A 13,838-nucleotide genomic window follows, 5' to 3' on the forward strand; every position below is an offset into this window, starting at 1 on the left:
TTTTCTCAATTAGAAACTATAGTTATTTTGTGTACAGATCTGTAAATGTAGAAGATATAAAGGATTGAAAATTTTTTGGGTCATGAAATTCTGTTAAATTATGGCCGTTCTATATCTCCCACTGTAAACCACATATTGATATGGAATTTTGTTCCCTTATACACTTTGTTTTTCTCAATTATAAAGTATAGTTATTTTATGCAAAGCTCTATAAATGTAGAAGATATAAAGGATTAAAAATTCTTTGGGTCATGAAATTCTGTTAAATTATGGCCGTTCTATATCTCCCACTGTGAACCACGTATTCGTATGAAATTTTGTTCTCTTATACACTTTGTTTTTCTCAATTATAAACTATAGTTATTTTGTGCACAGATGTGTAAATGTAGATGATATAAAGGGTTGAAAATTTTTTGGGTCATGAAATTCTGTAAAATTATGGCCGTTCTATAGCTCCCATTGTGAACCTCGTATTGATATGGAATTTTGTTCTCTTATACACTTTGTTTTTCTCAATTATAAACTATAGTTATTTTGTGCACAGATTTAAAAAGATAGGAGATATAGATCAGTGGTTCTTAACCGGTGTTCCGCGAATATTGTCCAAGTGTTCCGCGAAATTTTAATTTTAAATGTATTGAAATTTAGAAACTTAGGTAAGATACGAAAACAAAAAATTGTTCCTTTTTTTTAATTTGAATTTAATTTTAAGTTCTTGCTAAATACCGAATTTCAAATTATTTAATGTTAGTGTTCCGCGAGAAAAATATATTCATATAATTGTGTTCTGCGTCTATGAAAAGGTTAAGGACCACTGGTCTAGATGCTTATCACTAGAATATCACTCACTCTCCATTCTTACTTATAAACAATATATTCGCTTCACACATTCATCCCTCTACTTTATACAACCATTTACATAAACCTAACAACTAATGGATGGATCAGTACTCTATATTCCTGCCATCCTTATAGCTTAACCTAAACTAAAATCACCGTAATCCTTCTCTAATCATTTTCTTCCATTCATTCTAATCGGCTATAACTTTTAAATACATTCATATTTCTTTGCTAGCTCTGTTATAGACTTAAGCACATATCTGTTGGTGGAGAATACTATGTCTTCGTAACGAAATGGTGCATCTAAATACCTGTATAAGTCGTCAAACATTCGTTTCCTTTCTACTACATAACGTGGACATATCATTATTATATGTTTGAAATCCTCCTCCTCATTGCAAGCTACGCAAAGAGGAGAGGACCGTTTTGTTGATCCTGTGTAGATACGATCCACACACCGCGTGGTTCGCTCTCTCAGCCTGCTTATTGTCGTAACAACCCATTTATTAGTGACAGTTCCCTTATAAACCATGGTTGTCTAGGTAACTGATCTACACATAGTTTTATAGAATCTTCCTTTAATACGATTACTGTAATCTGTCTGCCATTTTTGTAGAGCTGTTTTTGCAATTATGCACTTGATATCGGTGTGTGGTAATTTATAATTAGCCATTTCCCCCACTATTGGTGGCTTCCTTTGCAAGTTTATCAACAATTTCATTCTCTTTTATACCACAATGACCCCCTTACCCACTAAAAATTAATGCAAACCCCCCCTTCTCTTTAAAAAGTGGTTGTAATTTCTACCAATCTCTGCGATAATATGATTCATTCCTGCAGACTGGTTGTGTATATGTGATAATTTACACAACGCGCTCTGGCTGTCACTAATAATGGCATATCCTCTATTCTTGCACAATAAAAAGAGACTCTGTTAGTTTTCAAGAAACCATCCTTGGTTACCATAACTAAATCCTACGTTATGTTCCAATAAAATTTTATAATAACAATGCTGGTGCCTAACAATGGTGTACCTGGAGTTTAAAAAAAAAATATAATTAGCACCTGAGGATATATTATTAGCTTTACAATTATTATGATTGTTATTATAGTTAATAAAACAGTAATTAAAAAATAGAAAGTGGCTAGAACCAAGTGAGACTCCATTGTAGATCTGTAGACGGATATGTTGCAGGATGGAGGTGACATTTGTCACACTTGTACCAACCAATCAAAATCCGATAGAGCGCCACTATTGAAAAGAAATGAGACTATATAAGACAGACAAATCCAGTTCCTATACACTATTAATTGAGTACTACAAAATAACGCAGCACCATAGTCTAAAAACTGTGGCTAGTCTTATTGTAGCTACGTATACAATGTATTATAATAGATACACATGCAAACATACAAGACTATGTGAGAGTTATTACATTACTCTTAAGTTCTCTGACGAAGCACTATAGGGAACTTAGAATTAAAGTTTTAACAAAGAGCTTTCATTGTGGTAGTATGTGTGCCGCGGCTCTGAAGATGTAATTATAAGAAGAGATATCGTGTATTATATGTGCCCATCTTGCAGACGTAGTTTGGAACTACGCCCGACTAGAGGAGGAACATCCATTGTGTGCTTTGTACGTTTGTCTGTTCATGCCAGTAGATATCGCTCTCATATTCTCTCACGAGGTCCATCTTTGTTGCGGACACATTACTCACCATTGTTTTTTAGTTCCAAAAGAATTTATTCCGATATTCTAATTATTATATTTGAAATTTACAACTGCTGGGTTAACCAAGTCTGATATACGAGGTGTGGCTATTAAATAACGAGACTGATGCTGTTACAGAAGAACTATGCATGCGCCAAATCCTAACGACCGACAGCTATGCAGCGTAAAGCCTTCTCTTTCCATTGCAGCGTCTCACGTGTTTGTAGAGAAATCTGTCTGATCCGGAACCGTGGTTTGTGTAAGAGGTGTTAGTTTCGTCTTGCGCGAAAACATGATACTACACATGTAGTAGAGCAACGAATTGTCGTGAAATTTCACATGAAACTGGGTAAAACCGCTACTGAAACTTATCTGAAACTTATAAAAGAAGTTAATGGCGATGGAGGTTCTTCACCTGCGCAAGTTTTTTAGTGGTTCTAGCGTTTCCAAGATGGCCGAGAAGACGTCGGAGATGATGACCGCCCGGATAGCCCTTCCACGTCGAAAACAGATGAAAATATCGATTATAATTAATCAACATTACTACCGTGAGGTACTTGCTCAACTCCGTAAAAGAGTAAGGAAAAAACGACCCGATTTGTGGAAGAACAAGTCATGGGTTCTCCATCAAGACAACGCTCACACTGCATTGTCTGTCAAGACGTTTCTAGCCAAGTACAACATCCCAGTTTTAGGCCAACCGCCTTATTCGCCTGAACTGGCCCCATGTGACTTTTATCTGTTCCCTAAAGTCAAATCTGCATTAAAAGGGACACGGACTTCAGTCCGTTGAAGCTGTGAAATGCGGCACGCGTCATGCAGAAGCTCACAGAAAAAGACTGCACTGTTTCGAACAAATGTTTTACAGCAATAGACTCGTTATTTAATAGGCACACCTCGTAATGGGGGAAATAACATTTACGATGATACTCTTTACACTCACACACGTTGTAGCCCGCAGAGGAATAAAAGCACCAGGTAACTAGTCCTGGCGTTGAATCTATCTTCCAAAAGACTCCACAATAGATTAGATTAGATTTAGAAAGGGTGATAAAGTCAAAAGCATTGCGATAAAGAAGTTCTATTTTGCTTTCTCTATGTCAAATGTTAGTTCAGAGATTTTTTTGCGTCCTTCTAACCATTTATTTGCTGCCCAATCAACTATCTCATTTCTTTTACTTCCGCATTAGCTGGACGCCCGTTGATAAAGAAATCATCCTTCCGCAGTTGATTAGACGGATAAAAGCAAACTTGGCACTTAAACATCCGGGGATTGGAATTATGAATTGTAATGAATTTTTTAAAAATTCTTTCACATGCTTATCATTATACTGCCAGTTGAAAAAAACGGATCCATTTTTATTGGCAAGATTAAAGATACGAGTATACGCTTTGGCAATTAATGGATTGATGTGGAGCTGGTTGACAGAAAAATGCAGAAAGGATTATTTGAAATTATGTCGGGTTTAGATGGGCGGGTCACTCAGGACACCGGATGAGGAAATGCCCTAAAAGACTCATGAATGTGGTGGAAGTACACCCGAATTAGGCGAGTATGCAGACCCAAATTGAGATGGACGGATAGGGTAACTGAAGATGCCAGGAAATAGCTCTACGCAAGAAACTGGAAGTATGCTGCAATAAATATAGATCATTAATGGGCTGTAGTTTCGAATATTATTATTATTATCAACCATCTAGTGTTGCAAAGTTAAAAGTTTTATTTACATGCACACAAAAATGCAATCAGTATTCAACCACTTGCATTTTAAACCTTACACTCTTTTTTCTTTTGAAATGCAATAAGCCTCGTTGTCGTACTACTAGAAGTTACTGCAGTTACCCTAAAAGAGACTCCATACCGCCTTCTTCTATTATGTGCTAATAATATTATTCAAGAATGCCAACTATCTACCTCCAGAAGTCAAAGCTCTCCCAGTAAATTACCCAGCTGTTGGATTGAACAGTGCACTTTACATTTTAAATTTACCACCTCAAATACTGCAAAAAAAGTCTCAAAATAGTTCTACAAAACATTTATTCAAGAAATACCATACCCAATAGTTATTCTAAAACGTAACTAACCAAGCGAATAGTTCCAGTAGTTTTAACTTGTCAATTGGACACTTTGAAATTAAGTAGGAGAAACATGAATCCATTAGAGAATTTGATGCATCCTAGGTTTTAGGTTTTGTGGCATTTTGAATAATTTATTAAAGTAACAGAGGTGGCCATTTCTACACCTGGTGAGACAATGTTTACTGGCTTAAAATTATTATCTCTAGGCTATATTTTATGGTTCGGTGCATTTACATAATCTTTTACAACAATTTTTACGATCCTACTTATTTTACCAAATTGCTTTCAAACTATCTTATTACTGATATTTCCCCATTTTGTGATTTGAATAAATGGTTTAGAGTTTATGTACTGACAGCTTGCTAATGGCGACTGTCAACAGATTATGTCCGTTTAATAAAATTGTTCGCAGTTTTTATTTATTTTTTATTTTCAATAAAATATATGCAAAAATGTGTCTGGAGTGTTTTAATAGAACGTTTTCTCCTAGCAGTTCCACTCCTAGGTAGTCTAGATAGAATTGGATTACAGATTAAAGTATGGACCAGAATTGTAATAAATTATATTAAACCCCACAGTGTGCGGAATTAAAATCAGACAATGACGTGTATACACGTCGAACGCAGAGCAAAACAACCGAAAGTTTACAATAGTCGTAATAGTCACTGCAAGCGACTTTTTCTGCAATCTATGGGGGGGCTTGAGATTACAGAGCATTCTGTGCTCATTCAAAAAATCTTGCACCGCTTCACGTATGCATTGCTCTAGTTAAAACTAGGGACGCAAGAGCTTTTACAAGGAAGAAAAGAGCTTTGAATTCTTGAGCAAAATGAAATCATGCTCGTAATGAGGTCTGAATCTCTAAGGTAAAAACGGGCATTGCCCAAGGGTTGAGAACTTCTATTTGTGTGCGTAATTCCCCAATCTCTAATGCGGAGACCAAACAAGTACCAACCACTTATCATTTGGCTGACTCCCACCACCCCTCTCCGTATAAAGTACTTCTATTTTAAGATTCTATTGGTAAGGTAAAGGAAACATCCCAACAAATAGAATTCTTATTGTATTTCATTAAAATTTCGAGTTTTTGTAGTTAATGGCAATTTTATATTTTTCACAACGAGTACAGGTACACGTAATAGAGATTTGGTTTGACGTGTATACACGACAAACACGCTTAACTGGTTAAATAAAATATATAATCGTTAAAAATAAAGGCACCACAGTAGCCGAGCGGTTAGAGGCGAGGCCAGCAATGCTAAGGTGTATTGCAGGTTAGTGGGTTCGATTCCCGATCGCTAGGCCTTCGATTTTATTTAATAGTTAAAGCAAGAAATTTACGGAAAAAGCTTACCCTCCCGTTCACAACACATAATTTAGTAGTTGGACGTAAAGTCGGCCTAAAAAAATAGGCACTACTTTACATTACTTTTTTTTTTTTTTTTTTTAATTTTATTTGCCATTTACTATCTACAAAACAAACAATGCAATCAGCAAATCCGATGAATGATGCTATGGACGTGATTGGCTGGAGGAGAGAAGCTGCCCACTGGCAACACTCCCGCTTGAGTTGGTTATCAATCCATGAGATGGTCGCGGGGCCAGCAACGCCTCAGCCGCCGTGGGGGGTTGTCCGGAATAGCTATGGAGGCGAGATTTTGGATTAGAGGATTAGAGCATAGAGAAAGAGAGTTATGGAATTTTCGGTATTTAGTTTTAGCTGTTTCAGTCACGTAGGGTATGTTGAGATCTTTATGAAGAGAAGAGTTTGAAACGTAGAATGGAGCATCTGTAATTTGACGGAGAATTTTTGATTGAAAGGCCTGGATTTTTTGTGAGTTTGAGCGTTTGGTTGAACCCCACAGTTCGAGTCCATAAGTCCACATTGGTTTAAGTATGGTGTTGTATAATAGTCGTTTATGTTCTATTGGAAGTTTCGAGCGTCTGCCAATTAGTCTTAGTAACAGTTTATTCCGTTTGTTGAGTTCCAGTCTTTTTAGTTTAGTATGTGGGTTCCATGTTAGTCGTTTGTCGATATACATCCCAAGGTAGCGAACTAAATTTGCAGGAGAAAGAGGTACAGAGTTAAAGCTGACTGGTGGAGAAGTACGGCGTCGCAGAGTAAAAGTGATGTATTGACACTTCTGAGAGTTAAATTTTAATCGCCATTTTTTGGCCCAAGGTTCAAGTATGTCTAAGTGTGTCTGTAAGTGAGTGGAAGCTGTTACAGGGTCGGAACTGGAAGCAAGAATGGCGGTGTCGTCAGCGTAAGTGCATAGTATTGTGTTAGTGTGAGTCGGTATGTCTGCTGTATATACAGTATAGAGAAGAGGACCAAGTATACTACCTTGAGGGACGCCGGCTAGAGCAGGAGAGTAATCAGGAGTGGCAGAGCCACAACTAACCTGAAAGAAACGGTCTGTAAGATAAGATTTCATAATTAAGTAGTAAGTAGAAGGAAGATTTCTCTTTAACTTCCACAACAGCCCCGGATGCCATACCCGATCAAAGGCTTGAGCCACATCAAGGAAGGCCCCGGTTACATTACTTAAAAAAATATTACTTAAAAAAATAAGTGTAACATATTCATTGTAACATTATGAATACATTTAAGTGTAATATTTATTAATTCTTTAGCCACAAGAGACCTCTGGCGGTTGCCCAAAAAACAAAACTAATAATCAATAATCAAAAGAAACCTCGTGATTTCTAAAAAAAAAAATGTAAATAATCAAATTTGAATAGATTTTTTTGCATAGTTAGTAATTTTAAATTAAAAGATAAAACCTATTTGAAATAAAAATGAAATAAAGAAAATCAATTTCAGTTACCAAATTTGTGTACTTTAAATATTTAATTATTGTAGATATATTCCCTTAAATTAGTATTCACAGATGATTATAATAAAACATATCAATAAAAGTGGTCATAACATATAATCAAATAGAAGATTAGATGAACTGGGATCTAAAACTACGAATTAGCACATTAAGATCTCTCTTTATCTCTTATTTATTTCCTCTATCTTTTCCTCGTTGTGTTATGTGGTAACTAGATAAACATCAAATTAAATACAATTACAATAATTACAGTAAATTGTAATATATTCCTTATTTTTCAATTACACCTTATTCTTAATTTAACTACTATTTGAATATTCCATAATTATCAAATTATTGCCGTTACTTTATCTATAAAAGTTCATAGTCTCTATTAAATAAAATAAATAATTGCAAACGCGTTTTCTCCCACTTTTTATTATGGTTTGTCTTATTTGCGTTTCATAGAAGTAGAAAATATCCTGATCTTTTTTACTACAATATATATTTATATGTAGTGAAGCGGTAACCGCACAGTTAAGAGGTATATGTCAATTATAACCAAGATTGTGTTCTTTAAAACAAAAAACTTACTCTCCCAGAAAAACACTGGTTAAAATGTTAATTGTATCTGTAGTTAATTATTACAGAAATCATTAATCCAAAGTATAACACTAGTTCTTGTGCATGGAAGCCGTAGCCACTCGTAATTGGTTTCAAAATCCATCCGTTTAGGACTGGATAGCCAAATTAGAGGATTGGTATTGAACAATACATACTTATTGGAGACCTTTTAAACACTAGACTCACTCGTATCCCTTTTTCTATTTTATCATTAGGAATTCCTGTTCATTTACCTTCAGATAGTATAAAAATTTGCAATAAATATTGCTATTAAATGAGAAATAAAAATAATGGCAAGAGATCAATTGGGAGAATTAACCTTATGTTGAAACTCCCAAAGAAGAACATTCCACTATTGGGCACTGCTGGTGCTTACTTCAAACGTCATGGAAGGATTTCCTGGCAATCGGATTAAGTTGGGAAAACTAGAGGGTTAGAATATGACGAAATTGAAGCGTAGAATTTAACTTAACGGGATCTTGCAGCATCAGAAACATAGGGGAACAAGGAAATCTCGGTGCAAGGTAGGAGTTAGAAACAAAGTAAGGAGCATTAGCGATTCGACGGAGTTTTTTTGGACTGGAAGGATTGGATTCTATGATATTGGAAGCTTTGGCTGAACCCCAAAGTTCCATTCCGTAAGTCCAGACAGTTTTCAGTATCATAGTGTAGATAAGTAGTTTATTGTTTAGTGAAAGCTTAGATCGTTTGTCAAGAAGTCTAGAGAGAAGTTTGAATCGTTTGTTTAGTTCTTCTTTCCGTTTGAGTCTAGTACGTTGGTTCCAGGTTAGGCTTTTGTACATGGAGTCCTAGATACTAACCACAATCTGCTGGAAGAGGAGCAAGGTTTAGGTACACGGGTGGAAGAATAGTTTCTTATTTTAATAATTTTGTCTCTGTTTCTTTAGCCAGGCTCAAGAGATTCTGTATGGGATTGAAGGGAGCGATAGGCTCTTTAAGAGCTCTTTTTCGGTAAAAACTTGTAAGTTGTCCTGACAACTCAAAACTTACAATTTACCAAAGTTCCCTCGGAAAACATCTTCGTCATTGGCTCTTGTTCCAATAATAATCCACACTCGTAAGAAAAGATTGACTTTCTGCCAAAATCACACAAAAAATTAGTCTACTTTCCAATAAATAATAGCAACAAGATTAAAAATAAAAATGGATTAATTTAAAAGAAAATAAAGACAAATTTTTAAAATAATTTTTCTGTCTTTTTACTTGGCGCAGATAATTTTACCATAGAAGGAGATCACTTTCAGGACTTGGCTACCCGTATCTGAAGCACTTAAATATTTTTACAACCTGTAATTGGCAGGTTTGCTGGGACAGGTAATGGACTGTCCTCTGTATCCCAGTTAGCTGGAAATTACCTTCATTGCCGGCCTTTGTTCCAACTACTAATACTTCCCAACATATTTATCTATTGCATTATATTTTTATTCTTAATATTAAATCAATGAAAAATAGAGGTTACCTACTTAAATACAATTAAATGTAATTTGATAGCGTATGTGGTATTTCTTAATCAAGTAATCACATTGAAATTCGAAAGGAACTTGTTTCCTGAAAGACTGACAACATTTGAGGAGGTTTTGTTGGTATTGTATTGGATTATGAGTAAAAGAAATGCTAGGAGATTATTTTAAGGTCAGCAAGAGCTTGGAGAGACCTAGTAGCGATAATAGGATCGGTTTTGTAGGAGGGGACTGTGAAAATGTGTAGGAGAAGCTCAATCGAGTAGACAATGGATAATAAGGGAGCAAAAATACTTCTTTGGAGTCCAGCGAGAATCAGTATTAAGTTGATTAAAATATACATTTATTAGGGTGTTTAATTTTTCCGAAGTTGTGAGTATCACACAACTTTGCTTGCCCCCTAAGTCTAAGTATTACAAAAGATATATATGCCAAATTTCATGAAGATTGGACAATGATTAGAGGTTGCACACATTAGTCACTATTATCTCAAACTAGCTAATATTTCTAATATTGAAGTGTTTTGTGTTAATGTAAGTTTTCTTTCTATAATTTCATTTACGTTTCTTTGTTCATTACAGGTTAGTAATTAAACTTGAAAATTGGAACTAAAAGAGGTATTTGGCTGTTAGGAAAATTGCCCAGTGATGAGTTTTTGAGAGCTAGGTTTCCTTCAAAAGAACAAGTACTTTTAGTGTTTATTTTAGGGTTGGATCAATGTTGGATGAAGACACTTCTGTTCAAGGATTTCTAGAGGAACAACGCGTGACAATGGTTAACTACATCCAAAATGTTCTAAAAGATGGAAGCCATCCAAGAGAAGAGACTACAAAGAGTTATTAAAACTCTCACTCCTTTATTTAGGAGGTTGGAATGAAAACAATTTCACTTTCAGGATCCCAGGAGCTTTGCATCAAGCAAGGTGGATGGCAAAGACATTATATGCACTTAAAATAGCCCTTTTTGCTAAACAATTAAATATGTCTCAACGAGAATCGAATGGAATGAAAAGCGTAGCCGATTTTGTCAGTCTCATATATGTTTGATTTTGGCACGAGGCAACTGTAAGTCGATGGGCTCCAAAGAATGATCTGGATTTGCTACAGCTTCTGGTCTCTTACCCGGGATACAGACGTCAAGAACAGTGCAGTCACAGTTGCCAAGAGACATGGTATCTGTCGGAAACAAACGTGGGATTGGCTTTTTTGGATGAACGTATTACTGAAGAAGTTGAACAAAGTATGGTTCAAAATTTGGAAATCAAACCTGCGAAGAAGAAGGAATTGAAAAGATTAAAGGGTAAAAATCTAGACTTTGAAGGAAAAGACGTGAGCTATTTCGTTACCAAAAAAAAAAAAAACAAGACGTTCTTTGAGTTATTTGGGATCTACGACGTGACAGAATACTGCTGCAGCGATTCTCTAAGAAGCCACGTAAATGCTGTTAAACTGGTCCAATGATGCTGCAGAAAGAGGAATAGCTCTGATAAGAAAGTTTAACGAATCGGTTAGAGACGAACAACAAAAACAATTCTTGTTGAGGGTAGTCGAGTATCACAGAAAAGTCGTCACTAACCGAACAAAAGAAGAGATTGCATCATATAAAATTGATTAATATACAAATGCCTTACATATTCATAATGCCTGCTAAACCTCGTATTTAGAGTTATTATAATTTTAAGTTTGTGATCAGACATTTTAGAGTGAAGGTAGGAACTATTCTTTCTCCATTCAGCCATGCTGACGCTGGAGTTCCGCAAGGCTGCATGCTAGGCCCCATTCTGTACACAATCTACTCCTCAGACATACCTACTCATCCTCAAACTACTCTTCTCACCTATGCTGACGATACTGCCATCTTATCTACTGACAAAGACCCAATAATAGCTCATAGAAACCTTCAGTCTCACCTCACCTCCTTAGAAAATTGGTTCAAAAAATAGGGCTATCAAACTGAACGAATCTAAATCTCAAAATATTACCTTCACTCTTCGACGCAACACTCTTCCTCCTGTCTTTTATAATCTTTATTCCTTTACCAGCTGTCATCGTAGCCCGCTAACTTGGGCTTTACCTTGACAGAAGACTCACATGGAACCCTCATACTCGACTTAAGAGAACAGAACTCAACAGACGCTTCCGACAACTGAAAAGACTACTCGACAACAGATCAAAACTCACTCTAGACAACAAAAGACTTATATATGTAAGTATACTGAAGCCAGTCTGGGCTTATGGCATCGAACTGTGGGGTTCAACCAAACGCTCAAATCTGCAAAGGATCCCAGTCCTTGCAATCTAAAATTCTTCGCTCTATAGTAAACGCTCCTTTTTACGTCACCAATCAAACCATTCACACAGACTTGAACATTCCTTTCGTCACACAAGTTGTTGAAAACACGTTACAGAAATTTCTATCTTAACATTCAAACACATCACAATCCACTTGTACAACATCCATCTTCAAGAACATTTCCAGACATCACTTCCAGACGTCTTAAAAGACAGTGGCCTCGCGATCTCCTCTCTGATGAAGAGAGTCAGTAGAATTTAAAATGTTTTTGGAGTGTTACCGCTGGGTAACTTCTCCACTCTGTTATTCTGCTATTTATTTTTATCATTGTTGCTTATAACGCAAAATGCGTTGATTGTAACTAAATAAATGATTAAAAAAAAAAAAAGTCTGTGATCTATAGTTTTCCCAATAAATGTCATAAATATTGAGGATTTCGTATTTTTTCCTGATTCTATAAAAGTGTTCAAAGTGTGCAACCTCTAAATATGATCAAATCTTCTCGAAATTTGGTATGCATAACTTTTAAATTACTGAGACTCGGAAGGCGAGCAAAGTCTGCCAAAATTTTTATATTATTTTTTTTTTCCTTACAAAATGAAACACCCTAACTTTTTATTCTATTAATTAATTGTCTTATTTCGCTCGTTTGCTCCAGAAAATGCCCAATTCATTCCCTAAACCAAATAAACATTTCAGCGAGTAATGGACAGCTGTTGATGTAATAATAGTCTTGTAAGTTTTCGTTCCCACAAATATAATTATTATACAGAACAATAATTTATTTAGTCTACTTTTGTGAGTCATTGTAATATATATGCACCATTAAAAAACATATATATATATAAAATAAGGTGTCCAATTAACAATTACTGGATTGCGTGTCAGCAGTATCCCAGATTCACAACATAACAACGGATACAATGTCTACTGGCCTTGTACGTGCGGCTTTCACATACGACAGAGATAGTACGCGCCGATGAAGAAAAGGCTAGAAAGAGATAGTGAGTATGAATAAGTGAGAAATAGCCGCAAGGTGGTGGGGGGCTTGATAGCAGCGGCGCCACTGTTTAAGGACCCCACGAGTATCAATTCCAATTTCCGGTCTGAAGGATATCCGCTATCGGTGCCAACAAAACAAACTGAGCGCCGACGATTCGCCGGTTTTGTCGTCGTGACGCTTGAGTGAGGGCCGGAAGAGACGACCCGGTGTTTTTGAACCTGGTCGCATCCGTTTTTTTTTTTTTTTTTTTTTTTATTATAAAAAACTTGACCGTTATTGTTTCTGAAACAGGTGGTCTTTCCAAGTGTATCATTATATATTTTATTTTTATTTTTTTAACCCTATTACATTTTCATTTATTTTTGCTCAGTCTTCTTCTGCTGTTAAGAGTTTCGTTCCTGTAAAGTTTTATTTCGCATTATTTAATTCGCTTTGCCTGTGCTGAAAAAATTCTTAGATATACAGGGTGTTCATTTTAAGACGGCTCAAATGCATTTCATGCTTAAACGGTTAATCTGAGCAAAAATATGGTAGAGAAAAAATTTGTTGCCCTCACCACTAGTTTCAGAATATGTGACTTGATTTTAGATTCCTGCCCGCATACACGGCTGACGCGCGACCAAAAGTGAGAGTTTGCAGTTGACCCCCATTTTCATATAAACAGTTTTAAAGAGTATAAAAAGTTATGAAAGAAACCGGAAACCGCAATTCGATACCTTCAAAATTAAAGATGCTAGGCTATTTCAAAATCTGGTATTTATTAATCATATTTCAATTTTTTAACTTGTTATCAAAGAGAAAGACGAGCACGCGATAGGTCATTTTTATGTATTTTTTCATCCCCTTTCTACTGAAAATATTGCTCAGATACAGAGAGCAGTTGATAACCTCCTGGCTAACCTGGCTTGCAAGCCAGATGAGGCACCTTTAAAGGCACAGTACATGCTTCACAAGTTGAGTAAAGCGCATTATTTGATAAATTAAGGAA

General features: G+C 35.8%; 1 protein-coding gene across 4 annotated transcripts in view; it reads left to right on the top strand.

Moving 5' to 3' along the window:
• The window catches only part of LOC141447232 (uncharacterized), a 41,732-nt gene extending 32,476 nt beyond the window's left edge, over positions 1 to 9,256 (top strand). Inside the window, exon 4 of one of the 4 annotated variants that reach the window (XR_012454222.1) lies at positions 2,021 to 2,259. The gene's annotated coding sequence lies outside the window, so the exon portion shown is untranslated. Of the gene's footprint in view, positions 1 to 2,020; positions 2,260 to 4,022; positions 7,467 to 8,982 lie in introns of those variants that run through there. The other 3 variants (XR_012454221.1, XM_074114544.1, XM_074114545.1) reach the window with 3 other exon arrangements.
• The last annotated feature ends 4,582 nt before the right edge of the window (positions 9,257 to 13,838 follow it).

This window comes from Rhodnius prolixus, unplaced genomic scaffold, assembly GCF_049639745.1.
Source record: "Rhodnius prolixus isolate KJV_2025 unplaced genomic scaffold, Rpr scaffold_7, whole genome shotgun sequence".
NCBI classification, from domain to species: domain Eukaryota; kingdom Metazoa; phylum Arthropoda; class Insecta; order Hemiptera; family Reduviidae; genus Rhodnius; species Rhodnius prolixus.